We start from the raw sequence: 21,506 nt of genomic DNA, 5'->3' as shown, positions 1-21,506 counted from the left end.
ACCTTGAGAAGAACAGGACTAACCTCCCACATTAAGGGAGTTTGATTTTGACTAAAATTTCTGTCTTCTGTAACGAACTGTCTGAACAGAATTGGCCAGCTAAAAGGAAGACTAGTGAACAAATGTTAGTGCTGGAGATCACTGTGCAAGAGCAAGTCCCTGGCTGACCTTTACCAAATAACTTCAAGTTACTAGTAGAACCAAATATATAGGAATAGATGTGTGGACATTAATTTATTGTGAATACACTAAGATAAAAAAAAAAAAAGTTACTTAAATTGTTGAAAACTTAACTTAGTCTGAGTTACTTTCCTTTCTTGAGTCTTCTTATGTTAATAAGCAAGCTATCTCCTGTTCAGTGTGATCCAACAATTCTGCTCTCTGCATATCTGCACTGCTACAGTACCCGTGAGCCTAGTGGTGGATGTTGGCATTGATAGCGCTGTTTGCTGCACAATAAGAGCAAGAAGTGCTCCTATGATATACAGTATTGCAAGTGTATATGTTGCATTGCCTATGAATGTCTGTTGACATTGTAATAGCTGCCAGCATGACTTGTAGGAGAAAAAAATTAGGCTGTAGAAGTTTTATGTTTTTAAAGCAGAATTCCTTTTGTGTACAGATGCCAAAATGAGGCATTGAGAACAAGAAGATTCAAAGGAAGTGTTCATAGATGAGAATTAGTGTAAATCAATGAAGTTTCCACCTGTGCTGCTTGGTTCTGGTTTTAACCACTAGCTACAAAATCAACCTTATTCAGCCAACCTGCAGCACAGGAAAACAAGACGGGAGTTTAATGAAGTCAACCCAAAGACAGGGGACATAATTATGGTTATGAATGTGCTGTGTTTGTATTAATGCAGCTGTAGATCAGTAATTAGAAGGTAAAAACACTCTTACTGAGAGAGTTGAGTTTCCCTGGTGCTCAACATCTCTTCATGCTGAAGGTGCTACTCTCTGGTGCTGTTTAGTGAGAGGTTCAGATTAGATTTATCTGTCAAAATCTGCTAGATTAAAAAAAGAAATAAATCTTAGAACTTATGTATATGCATTATTTTCTTTCTGTTAAGTTTATACATATGGTAGTGAGTACATTTCTTATATATAGTACTTAATTTTCTGAATTTGTTTGCTGCCATCTCATATACGGGTCCTCCCTAGGCGGACTGAGACAGACTCAAGAAGTGGGCCCTTCTGAACCTCCTGAGGTTCAACAAGGCCAAGTGCAAGGCCCTGCAACTGAGTCAGGGCAATCTTGGTATCAATACAGGCTGGGGGATGAAGGGATTGAAATTGAAAGCAGCCCTGCTGAGAAGCACTCGGGGGTACTGGTGGATGAAAAGCTGGACATGAGCAGGACCAGAAAGACAAGTGTCCTGGGCTGCATCAAAAGAAGCGTGGCCAGGAGGTCAAGGGAGGTGATTCTGTCCCCTTACTCCACTCTCATGAGACCCCATGTGGAGTACTGTGTCTAGCTCTGGAGTCCTCAGCACAGGAAAGACGTGGACCTGTTGGAGCGGGTCCAGAGGAGGCACACAAAAATGATCAGAGGGATGGAACACCTCTCCTATGAAGACAGGCTGAGAGAGTTGGTGTTGTTCAGCTTGGAGAAGAGAAGGCTCCAGGGAGACCTTATTGCAGCCTTCCAGTACTTAGAGGGGACCTACAGGAAAGATGAGGACAAACTTTTTAACAGGACCTGTTGTGATAGGACAAGGGGTAATGGCTTTAAAGTAAAAGAGCGAAGATTTAGACTAGATATAAGGAAGACATTTTTTACAATGACCATGGCGAAACACTGGAATAGGTTGCCCAGAGAGGCTGTAAATGTCCCATCCCTGCAAACACTGAAGGTCAGGTTCATGGGGCTCTGAGCAACCTGATCGAGTTGAAGATGCCCCTGTTCATTGCAGGGGGATTGGACTAGGAGACCTTTAAAGTTTCCTTCCAACGCAAACCATCCTATGATTCTATGATATAGAATTTTCAGTAAAATTTTTAACTCAGTGCTTATTTATTTGGGGCAAACCACTTGAACTCCTCTTGGTCCACAGCTCACAATTGTTGTAATGTTAAAGGAGCTGATGAAAATAAGAATAATGCTGCTTTCCAATACACTTCTGGCTTGTTAGTACCTGTTATAATACAGAGTGCTCTAAAAGCTATTGTAATTTGTGCCTGTCAGGGGCCTACAGGAGCTCTTCTAGCATCTAAAAGACAGTGGAAAGCAAAGTAATTAACACAGCTGCTCTACACAGGAACTCTAGAAGCGCTGAACTCATTTTAGGGTTGTTTTTTTCAAACCAAGCCGTAGAGCATACTCAGTGCAGATCATAATTTAGCACTAGAAATCTTTCTCTCAGTATTCACGGTCAGGAATTTCTTTCAACTTGCACTAATAAAAATGGTTCTGTGTGTAAGTTAGAAGAGAATTGTGCTCCGAACCACCTACATCAATTATAATCAGAGCATTTTTAGGTGAAATTAGTCATCCATGGTATTGTAGTATTCTGGCATTCAGATCTGTCAAGGAAGTCTCTGTGACTAGGAATAGTTGCTACATTAATAAATTAATCATGTCTTCAGTTAGCTATGACATTACATCATTATGAATTTGTGAATTTGTATTCCTCTTTCCCTTAATTTAAACATTTTATTTTTTTCCCATTGGCAAAAATATGAAAACAAATGCCAAATCACTGAAACATAATCATGCTGTAACTGATGTGAATGAAGGTTAATTGGAACTTCTTTTCACAAAATATAATGCAGTATCTCCTTATAAGACTCATGGGGAGATTCAGTGTGTCAACTGTGTTACTTTAAATGGGACGTGATGTGATACGCTTCTGTGTTGAAGAAGGTGATGTTCATATTCACTAAACACTCTCCTTTCAGACTGAAATTTGCTTTGATATCTGCATGCATAAAGGAAGTATTTCAGCCCGAGAAGCTGCGTGCCAGCTTCCCACCTAAGCTATGGTAAGATTGCAGAGGCAAGAGGAACATTTAAGATGAGCCTGTCCACTAATTGCTGCTTCTGCTTATCTCTTTTTAGATGAAACACTGTTTTATTTAAATAGTATTTATATAAAGCAGTTATAGTATCCCTCTAGAAATCTGGAAGTTTTGCTTATTTTTTTTGTTTAAGTCTCAGGCTATTAGACTCATAGACTCATAGAATCTGTTGGGTTGGAAGGGACCTTTAAAGCTCATCTAGTCCAACCCCCCTGCAGTAAGCAGGGACATCTTTAAGTAGATCAGGTTGCTCAGAGCCTCATCAAGCCTGGCCTCGAATGTCTCCAGGGATGGGGACCTCTACCACCTCTCTGGGCAACCTGTTCCAGTGTCTCACCACCCTCACAGTAAACAACTTCTTCCTAATGTCTCATCTAAACCTACCCTGCTCTAGTTTAAAACCGTTGCCCCTTATCCTATCGCTACTTGCCCTTGCAAACAGCCCCTCCCCAGCTTTCCTGGAGGCCCCTTTCAGATACTGGAAGGCTGCTATAAGGTCTCCCCGGAGCCTTCTCTTCCCCAGGCTGAACAACCCCAGCTCTCTCAGCCTGTCTTCATAGTAGAGGTGCTCCAGCCCTCTGACGATCTTCATGGCCCTCCTCTGGACCCTCTCCAACAGGTCCATGTCCTTCTTGTGCTGAGGGTTCCAGACCTGGACACTGTACTCCAGGTATTCAAACCTGGAATGTCCTACTCAAAAGACCATACAATATTGTAGAGGGAGGACAGATTGGGAGTGGAGAAGAGGACTTGTCCTATCAACCGATGCCAGAGGAAAGGCAGGCAAGCAGGAACCTGATTTTTTCATCCGATGATCAGAACATTTGTCTTAAAAAGGGAAGCAGGACACCGGCTTCCTGGGTTATTCTGATTTTTTTTTTGTTTTTCTTTTCTCTTGTCCATTTTTTTCCAAAATAACATGTGCAGGCAGTCCTGTGAGAGAGGACCAAACCCAAGATTTTCTCTCCTTCCCTCTTGTGGCTTAAACACAATGGGCAGCTCAGACACATGCAGCTGCTTGCCTGCTCACTCCCCCCCAGTGGAACAGGGATGAGAATCAGAAAGCAAAAGTGATAAAACTCATGGGTTCAGATAAAGACAGTTTAACAGGTGAAGAAAAAGCTGAGTGTGCAAGCAGAGCAAAACAAGGAATTAATTCACTACTCCCAAGGGACAGGCAAGTGTTCAGCCATCTCCAGGAAAGCAGGGCTCCATCATGCGTAACCATTACTTGGGAAGACAAAAGTCATAACTTCGAATGTCCCCCCCAGCCCTTATTCTTCCCTCAGCTTTTATTGCTGAGCATGATGCCATATGGTATGTGGTATCCCTTTGGTCAGTTGAGGTCATCTGTCTCAGCTGTGTCCCCTCCCAGCTTCTTGTCTACTCCCAGCCTACTGACTGGTGGGGCAGTGTGAAGAGCAGAAAAGGCCTTGGTGTTCTGTAAGTGCTGCTCAGCAATAATTAAAACATCGGTGTGTTACCAATGCTGTTTTCAGCACAAATACAAAACATAGTACCGTACAAGCTACTATGAAGAAAATTAACTCTCTCCCAGTAAAAACCAGTTCACCTCTGACCACCCTAACTACTAAGCTAGTAGGCAGATTCATTGCTCAATATTTTGCTATTCCATGTAGCCTGAAACACCTTAGCAATATCAGCCAAGGCTCTTCTGATCAACGTGGCCATCCTGATCTTTACTGTTTTTAATGAAATTCATCTTTCTTGAAAGACGATGACCGCAGCTGTACACAGGTTTTCAGATACAGTCTTTCCTTTACAAATGCCTATTGATACAAAGATTTCACACTTGATGCATTATTTTGATTGAATTTTCCCTTATCTGGTTGTCACAGTGGTAGATCACAGTCATTGCATGACTGGTTAGCATGTGAGGTGTTTTTCTTGTGCCTTAATGTGATGATCCCTCTGTGACAGTAAAATATCTTTTCAACACTCTTTACATTTATGAAATTGTAATTTCTAATGATTTATTTAGTCTCATTTCTCTCTTTCCATCCTTTCATATGATCTAAGTTTTAATGTCTCATTTAGCTCTGTCTCATTTAGACTATGTTTTCTGTTGTCTTTTTTAATGGGCAAATTTAGTCAGGATATGCCTATTCTAAGCCACTTTATTTTGGTAAATTATTCAGTTTTTTATTCATGATTAATCAGGCAATTAAATAATGTGGTTTGGGTTTTTTTGGGTTGGTTTTTTTTTTTCACTATAGTCCTTTTATTTATCATATGTGATGGATGTACTCAACCCCATAACCAAACTAGCAGTAGTTTGGTACAGGCTCCAAAGCGGGTAAAGTCCTGAGCCTTAGAAAGCTCAGAGGGCCCAAGAACTTCTCTAGTTCAACCTGTTTTCTGAAAACCCACAAAGGATACAATAAACATCAATACGGATGAGTTTGGAATACCAATCATACGATTTGCACATAAATAACAGGTGGGTTTTCTAAAATTCTTTTATCAGAAAACAAATAAAGGTGTCTCATGCATACCTTTTCCATCGTATGTAATTTGATTATGAGCCAACCACTTTATCCCACAAATATGACAGCCTAATTGAACCTTCTTTGAGGTCTCCCTGCTAGGCAGCATGGCTGCATGGTGGTCATCTCCCCTTGAGCTGGGACACCTTTCTGGGAGCTGTTTGGACCTCTTTCCAACCAGAATACACTGTTCTCAAAGAGAAATCACTGAATGAAAGAAAAAAAACATAAAGTTTGGCAAGATAGACCAGAGAATTCTGCCGGTGCTCATGCTTTGGAGTGTCTTCCACCCTACCATACACAGCAACAATACTGTGCCCAGAAGCTGAAGTATGTATGTTTAAAAACATATCTAATGGATAATTTAAATATTCAGATCACAAGTATTTGTCAATCTTTTAACAGGTTGCTCAAAGGATTAGTCAATATTACTGTTAAAATGTTACATCTTGTATTCAGCCATTATGTCTTTAGTCAGTTTATGTATTTTTTTTTATTAAGCAATTTTTGTTAAAAAACAAAACTACTAAGAAAGGATTCTATGTTGCATAGTCTTTTGATTTCTTCCTTTTTTTATTTTTATTTGCTTCTGTAGGCTTACCAAGACCTCTTTGTATTTCTGTGAGGTTTATTAATCCTTACTTGACATTGTTATTTTGCTGTAACTCTAAACAGAAAAATTCCTTCTCACTATGATTAAGTTCTTGCTGAAATGTTTATTTGCTGGCTGAAATGTTTATTTGCCGTAGAGCTGTGGAATGTGTTTACAATTTTTCTGCTGTATAAAGAAGAGTGTGACTTGCTATACGGAATAAAAAGAAAAGAAAACAAATAATCTCCAGCGGGACCAAGTGACTTTAAATATTATAGAACCATAGAATGGTTTTGGGTCGGAAGGGACCTTTTAAGATCATTTGGTTAACACCCCTGCCATGGGCAGGGACATCTTTCACTAGATCAGGTTACTCAAAGTCCCATCCAACCTGACCTTGGATACTTGATGGGGAATCCACAACTTCTTTGGGCAACCTAGAACCTAGTGTCTCACCAACCTCATTATAAAAAATTTCTTCCTTATGTCCAATCTAAATCTACCCTCTTTCAGTTTAAAACCATTGTCCCTTGCCCTGTCACTACAGTCTCTAGTAAAAAGTCTTTCTCCATCTTTTTTATAAGCCTCCTTTATAAGGAAGATCTCCACAGAGCCTTGTCTTCTCCAGGCTGAACAACCCCAACTCTCTCAGCCTGCCCTCATAGCAGAGGTGCTCCAGCCCTCTGATCATCTTTGCGGCCCTCCGCTGGACCCGCTCCAACAGGTCCATGTCCTTCTTATGTTGGGGGCCCCAGAGCTGGAGGCAGTACTCCAGGTGGGGTCTCACCAGAGCAGAGGGGCAGAATCACCTCCCTCGGCCTGCTGGCCATGCTTCTTTTGATGCAGCCCAGGATATGTTTAGCTTTCTGGGCTGCAAGCACACATTGCCTGCTTATGTCCAATTTTTTGTCCACCAAGGCGAAATACAAGTTAAATTCCTTGATTAAATGTAATTTTAAATTTGCCTTACAGATTTTTGTTTTTTTTCTGTCTTTCCTCAGAGGGAAGACTAAAGATACTTGTGGACAAGGAAATGATTGGGAATTGTGCAAAGAAAATTATTTGTATGAGCGTGAAGACATTTTTACTTGGATTTCCTTTCATATAATTACATTTTATAGCAGAGAAAAATCTTGACCTGTAAAGAGTTGTAGAGAAGGAGATGTTTGATGCCAGTGCCACTTTGGGGATTGTGTGGCAGCAGTGGTAGAAAAATAATTGCAGAACACTTTCATTTTTGTACTCATAAGGGGAAGATGCATTTCAGGTCAATACTTTTGACCCAAGAAGATTGTAACTCACAGACCTGAAAGAGGATCTCTGTATCTTTTGGTCATGCTTTTTCTAGGTCAGGCCTTGTGAAGAACAAAGATATGAAATCACACATAGATGAGGATTTGCTGCTAAAGAAAGATGAAGAAAAGCATGCATCTGTGTAAGCATTTTGATGGCTGTAAATTTTTGTGTCGATTTTTCTTTCCAGATCCAGTGGAAAAATCTGAATATGATGTATTTCTCATACAGGGACGAGCTGTTGCACTGACACTGTGTAATACTCAAATAATGATATTTTATCAGGTATCTTCAGATGTCTGAAACCATTATCAGAAATCATTAATATATCTCAGGTTTTTGTTTTTGATTGGTGCCTTTGTCTCATGTGCTTTAATTATGCACACACACATGCTAATTATAATGGCATTAGGCGGCCTTTTTTTTTTCTCTTTTTTTAGAAGTAGGCACATGCAGCTTTTTGATGATTGTATCATTGTACCTAATTAGGATACTGATAAATCAAGACTTACCATGCTTGAATTAATGTAGAAAGATATTTCACTGTTAAGTGCCATCAAAAAGTAGCTTACTAGTTCATTTTTCCTCATGGATGGTACAGGTTTTGTATTCCTTTGCAGGCCCACACATCCAGCATCCTCTTCTGCTTCCCTCCTCCTTTGGGTCTACCTTCAGGCATGGCCTAACACCTCCGCCTTGGCGTCTCCCTAAAGAACATGCACCAAAGCCCTTATTTGCCTCAGGCAAATCAGTGCACTCATCAGTGATTACAACTGTGCTGCTTTTGACTCCACATATGCCTTTCAACACTACCAACCATGGCTTATATACATCAACAGAAATAAAACAAATTCTGGCATTGCTCTCATGTTAAATCAGAAAGCTTTCAAGAGCATCTTCTGTTGAAATATCTCCTGGGCTAAATCAGAGGGATATTTTGGATTCACTCGTGTCCTCGTATCCACAGTGCTACTATGTTATTTCAAATAGGAAGTGATAAAAAGCTAGTTGATAATCAGAGTATGTTATATCAGATTTAATCCTTGTTATACAATTGCCAGTGCTAGTACACTATCTTCACAATGAAAAATACTTTAACATTCCAATCAAATAAATTCTAAAAAGTAGTGTAAAAACACACTATGGTGCTAGTTCACATTTGTCACACACTGATCCTACAAGATATGTATTTATAGCACCCCTCTAAAAACAATTCCACAAAAGTGTTTCAAGTCAGTATAGCCTCTTTGACGTTGAGCTTTGAAACAAGTTCTAAATGCCTCACTGACAGAGAGCTAAAGCTGGGGGGAAAAAAAAAAAAGAAAAAGGAAAAAAAAAGAGTTTTTCTTGACCCTAAGACTGTTTATCAGGACTCTGTTAAATGCACAGCTCAAAATGTTTCACTACAGTGCTGAGAAAATGTCACTGTCAAATAACAATGAATTATGTGACTGACCTGTTCCATAGCAAAACTTGCAATGGTGTATGTTATTATGAGGGGCGTTCTGATTGCTTGATTTCATTGTCGTGAAACCATTTTTTTTGAACTTACATCAAAGGATTGCATTTGACTAATATCTGTCCAGAGTAAGGCTCTTAACTTGTCATGTAAACAAAGACATATTTTGGAAGCAATCAAATAGCAACAGAGCAGATAAATATGTAAATATTTAGATAGTCCACATAAAAGAAGTAAAGAAATGTGTATTTCTGGTGGAATTGCATGATTTCAAATTGAAATTGAAATGAAATTTCAAATAATTTCATATGAAGTAGGACAAAATATTCCAAATAATTTCATTTGAACTTTATACTAGTTCTTTGTTGAGGTATTTTATGATGCTTTATATTTTTCTTATATATTTTCCCATAATATCTCAGAAAATCAAGATGAAATAATACAGTAAAATAAAACAAACAAAAAACTGAATAAAAAATTTAATTCTTTCCCATCAGAAATGTTGGTAAAAGAAGTAATTTCTAAGAAATGTTTTGATTTTGTAGAATCATGATTTTCTATAAAACTTTGACTAGCTTTAGTCTGCAGCTGTTTATAATTGGAAAAGTTATGTGCTACAGAAAGTTATATACTTTCTAACGGTATTAAAAATAAAAGTAGTTAACTTCTAAGAGCTGCTTTTCAACTGTTAAAAATATGTGTTTCTCTGGCCAGTGTGTGATACTGTATCACCTTAAGACTGATTTATAGTTAGATCATCTTGCATTGGAACACTTTATAGCAGCACATAATTTGATTATTTATAATGTTATACAGAGTCAATGAAAAGAAAATACTCCTGTAGGTTTCCTGTTAGAACATTAGAACAGTATGTGTTATTCACACTTTATAGCAAGATAGCTAGGTACATAGTCAGATATTAAATAATACTTAACCAACACCTGTGTTAGAGCAGGTCTAAAATTTTGTCCAGACAGAACAATCTACCTTTGCATGATAATTCCACTATAGATTGTGAATGGGCTGTTTCACATTTTTTTTGGGGGAAAAAAAAATCATTCTAACATTGTAAGGATGAAATTCTGTAGATTATCCATATTTATAGTGAACTATCTAGGCTGGGTTTTGATCCTCGTAGCTTCTACTGGTTAAAAAAATCCCTCTGGCATGCAACCAGTAGCTGCATGAAAATTTTAGATTAAACATAAATGATGATGGGAAAACTTGTCATTTTCCTTCTTCCTTCCACTGAAGACATCTGGCTACAAATCATTAATACAGTTTGCTACCCTAGCAGCACTGTTGATTCCTTGCCACTTCTTGTTACCTACTGGTGAAGAGCCAGAAACAAAGCAGACCATTTTTGAAATCAAATGACTTAGTGAAATCATGTCAGATCTCTCCTTTAACTGATATTTGTAACCTCTGGCCTCATCATGGTAATTTCCTGTGTGTCAATAGACCTCCGCTGATGTTCATCCAACCAACACGCTTCCCATTTTTCTAAACTCACCAGCTTACCTGCCCTCCTAAAGCCCCACAGTGGGTAAATGTAAATGTTGTTTTCCTCCTTTACAAAGTCTCACACTTGACTGTCCTAAATTATTCAAATAAATTCCATACTGTAGGACGCTGATGTCCTTTGGTTTTCTGTAATGATACTGATGTCAGTCTTAAGAACGACAGTTTTCGCAGTGTGTGGCCAGCCAGAGTTTGAGAACTGGGTACTTTTCCAGCCTTTGTAGCTTGGTCGCACTGTCACAGAAGTCTGTAGTAGACTCAAGATCTGACCCTATATTTTTCTTTGGATGACAGGCTTTTCTATCTTTTCTTTAGACCTAATCTTCCCAATAACATTATTTATTGTTCATAAACTTGTTCTTTACTGTTCATAAACATGTAGGGCAAATGGAGAACAGGGTTCCACAAAAGTAAGCACTATACCAAGATAAAATTAGGGGAGTCCCTGTCTCAAGAATGTATCATCTAAACAATCTAAACAGCATCTGCAAAGCTGGAGAAAGATATAAAACATAGCAAAGGCATAAATTGAATGATATCCTACTAATGTCATATTAGTTCCTCAGGGCGTTTGGCTGAGGCAATGGTGAAAGAAGGAAATAAGATGAAAATATTTTAGATAGAGAAAAAGAGGAAACTGACCATGAAGGAGAGATAGGAAAGGAAAAAAAGAAAGGAAATATGGGAGAGAAGGCAGACAGAAATAAAGCTAATCTGACAAGTTCATGATAGAGATGTCTGGAAAGACTGGGAGGTTGCAGTGAATTAAACAAGGGACATAACTTTTCAAGTAAAAACTATAAAAAAAAATATGCTACTCATGGGAACAGGAATGTTCCTATGCTACTCTGTGACTCCTCCTGTCATAATTCTTTGTAGTAATTATCCTGAACAGTACTTTGCAGTTGTCAGACCAAGTGAACCCACAAGCTCATGCTTAAACTGATCATGTGTCGCAGTATTTATGCCATGTCCATAGTGTTTTTCAATAAAACACTAGGTACACACCATGGCAGGAGAGCTATCCCACAGCCCTTGGCATCTCAACAACATAAACCTCCCTGGTACATACCTTCCTCTAGCTCATTCTCCTGTTTCACACCCAAACAGAAAAGTATATCTATAAGAGCAGGTAAGAACAGTATGTATGTATGCAGGTGTTAGTGTCCAGCACTGCCATCCATCCTTCCTTGCCTTTGCATACATGAATGGTTGCATCATCTGCTAGTGAGGAGAAGACTGGACTGTGGATATTCACTTGCTACAGGATGGCTTAAAGTGACTGTGATGTACTAGGTGCACCTTAGAATCAAAGGTTTCTTTCTTATCCTAATGGGGGCACGTATGGTTGTCTCAGTCAGGTTGTGTCTTACTACTTTTCTTCCTAGATATTGGGCAGCATCGTGACTGTTCCAGCATTTGGTATTGTCAAGTGCAATCATACACTCAGCAAGAACCAGACTTAGCTTCCTGGTATATACATCTTTCTGGGGACATTTATATTCTGGCAGTTCATTGGAGAAGACTATTTCTGGAGGACAGTTTGGAGAGGCCCCTTGACAGTATGACACAGTATCTCCTAGGATATGCCAGGGATCTTAGATGAGATGATAACTCTGTAATCAACTTCTTCAGAGGATTTTAAGATAAAAATCAGGAGAATGAGGAACTTATTAATGCTGGTAGGGGATCAAGTGAAAGGAAGAACATTTTCCTGCTGTTATATTGTAGCCTCTTCTGAGTAGTTAGTGGTTCAAGTAGTTCAAATGCTTGCAGTTCAAGTATTCCTCTGGCAAATGGATGGCATTTGTGGTTTACAGAGCAGTTATTTTGCACTGTTCTGCCCACATCTTAATCCAAAGGTTGATCATTGCAGAACTCTCCAAGGGGTGCTTCAATTAGCACTGGATGAGAACTGCCCAGAATGCCTACTGTATAAGGAGGCAGATTATAATTTTTGTCCTAAAAGGGATCCCATAAGGTATGTCATGAATTGCACTTTGGGGTAAATGGTAAGTGTGATGGTTTGACCTTGGTTGGATGCCAGGTGCCTACCAAGCCAGTCTGTCACTCCCCTCCTCAACTGGACAGGGGAAGAAAATATGACAAAAGGCTCATGGAATGAGATGAGAATAGGGAAATCACTCAGCAGTTATCACCATGGGCAAAACAGACTTGAATTGGGGAAATTAAATTAAATTTATTGCCAATCAAATCAGAGCATGATAATGAGAAATAAGAACAAATCTTAAAATACCTCCCACCCACCCCTCCCTTCTTCCTGGGCTCTGCTTCACTCCTGACTTCTCTACCTTCTCCCCCTGCGCAGTGCAGGGGGACAGGGAATGGGGGTTGTGCTCAAGTTCCTGTTCCCCAGACATATATGGCTTTTATTTTTTATTTTTAATTTGAGCTATTCTTGCTACTGTATATGGAGCTGGGCCATGTCAGATCTTTTTGCTGTTTCTTCTTTATTGCTGCTTCGAAAAGTTCCTGTTGGGAAAACTGTGGTTGTTCTTTCAGTTGTTGACCAGGTCATTGGTCTGTCAGTTCCTCTGACACGTTCTTTTGAGAGCGTATACAGACAGGAGAGAGGTAAAGAGAGCTTGTTAACCCAGCAGAGGTGACCCAGCAGCATGTGACCCAATGTGCATGTTGTGAGGACGATGAAAAGTGAAATGGTGGTGGAAAAAGCTGAGAGTGTCAGCAGGGGCAGCTGTGCCTGCTTTGTTCACTAAGGCTTTTTGCCATTCAGCGCTGCTGCAGGGCTTCAGACAGCTCAGTTTCGCGCAAGTCAGTGCCAAGTGTTGAAAGGTTGGCATATTATATTGTACTGCTGAAAGAATTTGATTCTGTGAAGTCCGTAAAGGACCTATTATTCTGCTGAATATTCAAAAGTGTAGGGGGAACCTATGTTGAGACCATTTTGATGTTTGTTGTTCCCTGAGCAGCAGAACTAATGCAATCCTGTACTTTATAGATATTTTTGTTTTATATTTCTACCCCAGCATGGTAATTAGATGTTCTTGCTCCTGGTGTTTCCTGTGTCTCAGTTTTTCCACCCCTAACGCTTTATAACCCCCTCCTCATAATTTCTTCTCAAATTTATTCCTGAATAACAGATTACTCTTAAACTGTCATTGCAGACTTCTGCTCACTAAAGACACCAAGCAACATCCCTCTACTCCAACCATAATAAAACACCTATTGTGGGCAATTATCTGGCATTTTCAGAAATCCCTTAGGATGAGATGACTACAGACAGACATGCCTATTCTTCTTTAGCAAGAAGCCTGTTTCTCTTTATTGACTACAAAAGGATTCAAGACCACCATCTTAGATTTCAATGTACAATTTCAGATTTCTAAACTTGGCAAGATAAAACCCACTGTGGGTTGAGAATGTCCTTATTATCTGCTAAATGCATTTGCTTTCATTAATTTTGTACACCCTGTTGTCTCTGGTGGGATCCTTCGGTGCCCTGCAAAGCAAGCAGCCATCTAATTTGTTAGAAGCTGCTGTGGGCCTGTTTATGACTGAGCTTACGAGGAGCAGCGTCATCACCCAGGCACAGGTTTTTAAGGGGATGAGGGTAGTGATCAAAGGTTTCAGTTCTGTCAGATGGCATTTTTGTAGTTTGGGATAATAGCTACAATAATCTTAACAGATTTCCTTTAACAAAGAAATAAAAAGAACATAGAACAAACATTTCTTAATCGGATTTTTGAAATTAAAAGCACAGAAATATCACAGTGTGTGGCAGAATGCCGTAAACTATATGAAACAGATGAAAAATTACTGTGTATTGCAGATGAATACCCTCTAATGAAGGGACTGTAGGTAATATTTCAATTTGGCTGACTGGATGAATAAGGTGGTAGAAGTCTAGTTGCCAGATATAATTTTACCTGACACTTGCATTTTGTTATAAAATCGCCATTGTGGAGACCAGCTCCCTCTCTGCCAGGCAGATTTTTTTAAAGTTAAATTGAAGTGACTGACTCTCTTGCAGATAGCTGTAGGCTGCATTGCTACTTCCTACTAAAGGACTGAGAAGTAGAGCACTGCCATGGCAAAGCAGCAGATTGATTACACTGGCAAATCAGTTGCTAGATTTCCATTTGTACTTGGACCATTCTTTCTTTAGCAAGTTGAAGGAGTTCATCTGAATTTCAGCTTCGTTTGATGCTGTAGTTTATCTAGCTGAAACTGCTGAAATGAGCAACATTTCTTAACATTTCAATATTTAAATCTGGTAGTCACTTCCCCCCCTCTGCGTTTTTGACCTGGAGATCAAAGAGCAACAGCTTCCAAATAACAGCAAGTAACCTACATCTCCACTAATGTGAAGTAAAACGTGTGCTCATTAAGTCTATTACCATTATTGACAATGAATTCTAATGCACCTATGATCAAATACATTATTTTAATCAAAGATTTCTTTCTAATTTTGGCTCCAAGTGTAATGTGCTCACTTATTAACTCTGGTATTGATCCAAAGCCTGTTGCAGTAAGAAGTGGAGTATTTTCAATGAAGTGATATATATCTGGTATCGACTGCCGTGTCTCCACTGACTTCCATGAAGTCAGGATGACTCATGCAGCAAAGAACATGCCCATCGACTTTCATAGGCACTGAATGAGGGACAGATTCTGCAGCCGACAATAAGGAAATGACCTCATATAGACAATATTAATTATGAGATCACAATTTATTGTTTCAAAATGTTCCCAGTCTTTTTTCTGCCTGTTCCAGATTTCAGATGCTGTGAATATTCTTAGAATCATAGAATCATAGAATCATAGAATCATTTAGGTTGGAAAAGACCCTTGGCATCATTGAGTCCAACCATCAGCTCCACTCTACAAAGTTCTCCCTTACACCATATCCCCTAACACCACATCTAAACAACTCTTAAACACATTCAGGGATGGTGACTCCACCACCTCCCTGGGCAGCCTAATCCAGTGTCTGACCACTCTTTCTGTGAAAAATTTTTTCCTAATGTCCAGCCTAAACCTACCCTGCTGCAGCTTGAAGCCATTCCCTCGTGTTCTATCGCTAATGACCTGTGAGAAGAGACCAGCACCAACCTCTCTACAATGGCCTTTCAAGTAGTTGTAGAGAGTGAGGAGGTCTCCCCTCAACCTCCTCTTCCTCAAACCAAACAGTCCCAGCTCCTTCAATCGCTCCTCATAAGATTTATTCTCCAGGCCCTTCACCAGCTTCGTTGCCCTCCTCTGCACTCGCTCCAGCACCTCGATATCTCTCTCATATTGAGGTGCCCAGAACTGGACACAATACTCAAGGCATGGCCTCACCAGTGCTGAGTACAGGGGGACAATCACCTCCCTCCTCCTGCTGGTCACACTATTTCTAATACAAGCCAGGGTGCCATTGGCTTTCTTGGCCACCTGGGCACACTGCTGGCTCATGTTCAGCTGCTTGTCCATTAGAACCCCCAGGTCCTTTTCTGCCAGGCAGCTCTCCAGCCACACTTCCCCAAGCCTGGAGCGATGCATGGGGTTGTTGTGGACCAAGTGCAGGACCTGGTACTTGGCCTTGTTGAACCTCATTCCATTAGCGTTGGCCCATTGGTCCAATCTATCCAAGTCTTTCTGTAGAGTGTCCCTATCCTCGTGTAGATCAACACTACTGCTTAACTTGGCATCGTCTGCAAACTTGCTGATGATATACTCTATGTCCTTATCAAGGTCATCAATAAAGATGTTCAACAGAAATGGTCCCAACACCGAGCCCTGAGGAACACCACTTGTGACCGGCCGCCACCTGAATTTAACTCCATTGACCACCACTCTTTGGGACCGCCCATCCAGCCAGTGCTTGATCCAGCAGATCATATGCTCATCCAGGCCATGAGCAGCCAGTTTTTCCATGAGAATTCTATGGGGGACAGTGTCAAATGCTTTTCAAAAGTCTAGGTAGATAATATCCACAGCCTTTCCCTCATCCAATAATCGGGTCATCTTGTCATAGAAGGAGATCAGGTTTGTCAGGCAGGACCTGCTTTTCATAAGCCCATGCTGACTAGGCCTGATCCCCTGCTTGTCCATTATATGAGTTGTACTGGCACTCAAGATGATCTGCTCTATGACCTTCCCTGCTACCGAGGTCAGACTGACGGGCCTATAGTTTCCCGGATCCTCCTTTCTGCCTTTCTGTCTCACAATCTCTTTGCATCAGAACAGGCCTGAAAATGTAAGATGTGTAAAAATGCCCTACTCTATCAAAAAATTCAAAATAACTGTGTTAACAACCAGATGATCTTACCTACAGGAATTGCTGTGCAACTCAATTTTTCCTTAAAGCTCATCCTTCTGCAATGTATTAAACAATTATTGCTTACGATTTTGTTATTCCATGATACATCACTTATAGAAATACAATAATTCTTAGCATATTATCAAGAAATATTCTGGTGGTATTTACTTGGCTTACAATTGAATCTTTTTCTTTGGTTGTTCCTAAGGGTGAATGTCTAAGTAAAACCTCAACGCTAACTTCTTGTACCAAGAGAATCTGGATATAGCACATGTGGCTGGTTGTTTTCATCCTGGGAAAAGTGTTGTCCCTCTCCCAACAGAAGTCACACACTTTCTGGCTCCTGGAAAGTAATGTGTCCACACTGAATAAACAGCATGGTTTTTAAAGAAAAGATCTGGAGACGAATTGTACTTGGGTTTTTTAAATACAGAATTTAAAAAAAAAAACCAACATGGATAAAATAAAAGTAATATGTGCAATAAATAATGAAAATGATGTATTTAGTAGAGGTCATATCTTAGACAAAATACAATTTCAATTACATATAGGTGGTCTCCTATGGGATAAATACTACAAAATCATAGAATCATAGAATGGTTTGAGTTGGAAGAGATCTTAGAGATCATCCAATTCCAACCTCCCCTGCCATCACGCTACAGAATTCCCAAATAGGGAAGATAGGGACCACTAAGGGAGTAATAGAAGCTATCTCATTAATGATACAAAGACAACAAATAAAGATTTTAAAACGTCTTGAGATGCTGTCATAATGCTTGGCAGTGTAGCATCAATAGCAGCAGTAAATGCAAAGGGTCAGTAAGCATTAAAAGTAGGGAGGCTCAAATTAGTAGCTTTGGGAGAAAATATAATCCAAGATACAGAGGGGAGACACCTAGGAACTGCAGTGTCAGGAAAATTCCTGAATCAATTGAGGCCATCAAATTAGGTGTAGGTCCAAGGAACAGTGATCTTTATAGGCAAAGAAATATTACTAGAACACGCTAAAAAATTCCTTTCTTTAGGGGTTTTGGTATGTATTGTAATATATACACATAGTGCAATATCTGTATTAATGAACATATCTCAAGGCACCTAATTGATATAAAATACAGATGGACACCAGAATGTTCAGTGGTGGGCAACAGCAGCAGTGAGGGACTAGTTTATGAGAAAGGCTAAGTATTATAGCTTGGTTAAAGAGGAGGGAATGTGCTAGTAGACTGTTATTGAAGGTTGCGGTCAACCAGGAGCACAGTCAAATTTTACAGCATAATGAAAAGAGGTGTAAAAAGGAGCAGAGGGATGAAAATATGAAAGGGAAAATTTAGAATTAATAATCAAAGAAGAGTTCTTGACAGAGAGATTTATTTTCCTTGGGAATGATCTCACAAAACAAGCGATAGAAGCTCTATAGCTAGGAAAAAATTAAATGAAATTGGACAAAATGTTTGTGCATATACAATGGAGAACACTCTGGCAAAGAAACAGATTGAATGGCTTAAGAGTTACATAATTCATGTTTATATTATAAATTACACTGGCATAAATAAATGACTGTTCTGTGTCAGTCTGCAAAATTACCTCTGTAAAACAAGCTGAGCAGAATCTATTCACAGAATCTATTGTTTAAAATAAAGTGGTTTTGTTAAGGTTTTGATGGCTATCTATTACCTTCTGTGTTTTTCTTGTCATAAAAATAACTCTAAATTCCTGCAGTAGGAACATGGAAAAAGAATACCAAAATTCTTTGTTTCTTGTGCATGGAGTATCCTCACCTTTCCCCTGAGGCAGATATTCCTTACATAGTTTTTTGGAGATAGAAAATTAAGTCAGGGTTTACAAAAATCTTTACTGTGACTATTTAAATGAAAATTTCTTCATCACTTTTTCACAACAGTCACAGAGCTTTCATGTGCAAGGCATCTGATTGTGAGTCATAAAGATGTACTTTGCAAAATAAATACATGGTTTTGGAGGAGGACTAGCTGAGCCATCCAATCCAGTCCACTTCCCACGATTGCAAACAACTGTAAAAAAGATACTTCGTTCAGGAAAATGCACAAAACATCTGCTCCAGACTCCCTACTTACCACTCACAAAATACTTCCCAAAACTCTGTGATAGACTTGTGGCCTGGATAGGACAAGGACGTGGTAGGAATGGAGAAGGGAGAATCTGGGCATGGCCAGGGCGATGCTGTAACTGAGCTTCCATTAGACTCATGTGAGGAGAGTACAAGTAAATTCACTTTGCAGCTCTAAGTTTTCCTTGATAACAAAAATGGCAGATACCCACAGTTAGGACTGGAATGTGTTTACTTTAACTAGCAATGCTAATCTCTTTCTCTCACAGTTCCTTTCATATCTTTTCATATTTTGCAAAGCAAAGCTTTTAGGTGGAAAGCCGAACTGTACAAATTCACATGCGGCAGTTCAAAAGTATTGCCAGGAACAAAATTAGGTCTCTTGGATCAGTTTTCAACCACTGTAAATTTGTGTAGTCCCACAGAGACAGCTGAAGTGTAATGGAGTTGCAATAATTTATATCATGTGAGAATCAGCTTCTGGTCTCGCAGCCCCATGTCCCGTTCACTAGAACATGTTACCTTGCTTAATGACAGCTCTCCTACTCTCTCCGGTATGTGTAGTCTCTAAGGAAGCATGTACAAAACATATGCTAGTGCTGCCTGTGCTATATTTGTTTTGCGGACAGAGAACTGTCGTCTTCAGGGCTGCCAATGCTTATGTAACATCAAAATTCACAACAGCAAGTCCCTCCTGCTCCCTTTTTCCCCCCATTTCACTCCTCACTACTCCTTTACTTGGAAGGGCAATTCTTTTTTTTTTTTTTTTTCTCATCCTAGATATCTGGAACGTTTGCATGGACACCGTGCCAATGACATATCCCGTGTGGCTCCAGAATTAAGGAGGAAACACCTGGAACAACTTCTATTTCCTTTAGTATTTTAAAAAATAATTGTGCACGGCAGCCAGAATGGTACGGCATGTCTGTTAACCGACTGAAACCTTCAAAACAGATATTCCTCTTGAAAACATCCTACTTTTCTCATTATGAATGTTAAAACCTTGGTTAATTGGTTGTGGAAAATACTTAGTAACTTGTCTGTGATGGTTTTTGACTGTTGCTTGAAGAAATAGAGGCAAACCTTCATTTCTTGCTGCAGGCAATTATGGCACAAGGTTCTTAAGCAATGTCTAGGGAGCAAAAAAAGCTTATCACTCATTGTTATTTCACCTTCTAACAGCATGAAATCTTTCTGGAGATGTTTATTTTTAAGTCCTAGAGGATGTCTTAATAAGACATAAAAAGATGTACAAAGTAATATTTTCAGAATAAAATGATACCTTCTTTGGAATGATGGGTCTGTAATCTTTCAAAAGAAACCATAAATACTGACTACTGTCACGACGGTACGTTATGATAATTTTTGTGTACTATTCCACAGTATAAATGTTGCGTCTTGTAAGTTTTCATAACAGTAATATTAAAAAATGTAGACAATGGTACAGAAGAGGGTGGACAAAACTATCTCCTACCTAATCACCTCTAGAGGCATGGTTTAATTTTACTAGAGTTTTTGCCATCAAAATATATAGCGTACCCCAGGGTATGATCTCTACCAAGCATTTTTATGTTAATAAAATAGAAATATTTCAAATTAGAACTATGAGACTCTTCTTCCTTTTTACTATCACAACCTTCCCATTATAGTTATCTGCAGTAAATCCTAAAAGTGAATTGTGCTGCGGTAGGAAAACAGTTTATCCAGTGATAATGTCCCATCAAGCACAAATGGTTGGCAGCTTTTACGCTATTATTTCAAGGACAGCAAGTTGCCTTATTCTTGATGTGAATGGCATCCAGCCAGGTACTGCCTGAACGAGACTGAAAAACCACAAATTGGTGTACTGTTTTCTTTATCTCTCTATTCTGACCTGGCTAGGAAAAGATGTGGAGAGCAGGCATAGCAGGAACGAGAGATGCTGAGAGTAAACATCCAAGTGAGCATGGGATGCAACTCAGCAGAAATCTAATGGGACTGAGTGACACAAGGGATAAGAAAATAGGACACGGAACCATTTAGACTGTTTAATTTGGCCTGTTGTCATCAAAGATAATTGCAGAGATGACTGTTCCTTCACCTATGTGAAAGAATCTGGTGGACTTGGTAACATTTTCCATTGCACAAGTAACTATCTGAAGCCTTAAAAACAATGGTGGAATTGGCACTAAAGTAGGATAAAAGTAAAATGGTTTTGGAGGGTGACCCAATTTTCAGAACTGAGTTAATCCAAATCTCCTTTAAGGTGAGTGGCTGTGGCTGATGCTGGTGCCTGGGGGAAGGACAAAACTTAAATTTCTACCAGTTTAGGTATGTTAGATTAGAAGGAACTCAATGAGCCAATGTTGACTAGTATCTTGCACAACCATATTATTTACTTTCATAAATTTAATAGTACTAAATTAAGTTTATGATTAAAAAAAAATAATCTAATTTTGATTAATGAATTAATGAATGGAAATAACCTACACAACTTTTCCAGCATGCTAGGTCATGCAGGAATATCAGTCCCACAAAAAAACATCGGGGAGGAATCAAGTATACTCTAGGATCCTGAAAACATTCCCCAGACACTTTCCATTTTTAATGCAAGTCATCTTCTGCCTATAGTATAGTGCAGTAGGGGTTGATTAGAGGACACAAATCAATCTCTGCCTGAAATGTTAGAAAGCTGCTTCTGCTAGACAACAAGTACAACTTTTCAAGGAGACTAGATCTGTCTCTTCCCCCCATTTTCCATGGCTACC

Source organism: Rissa tridactyla, chromosome 2 (assembly GCF_028500815.1).
Source record: "Rissa tridactyla isolate bRisTri1 chromosome 2, bRisTri1.patW.cur.20221130, whole genome shotgun sequence".
Taxonomy (NCBI): Eukaryota; Metazoa; Chordata; class Aves; order Charadriiformes; family Laridae; genus Rissa; species Rissa tridactyla.
This window is presented reverse-complemented; position numbering follows the sequence as displayed.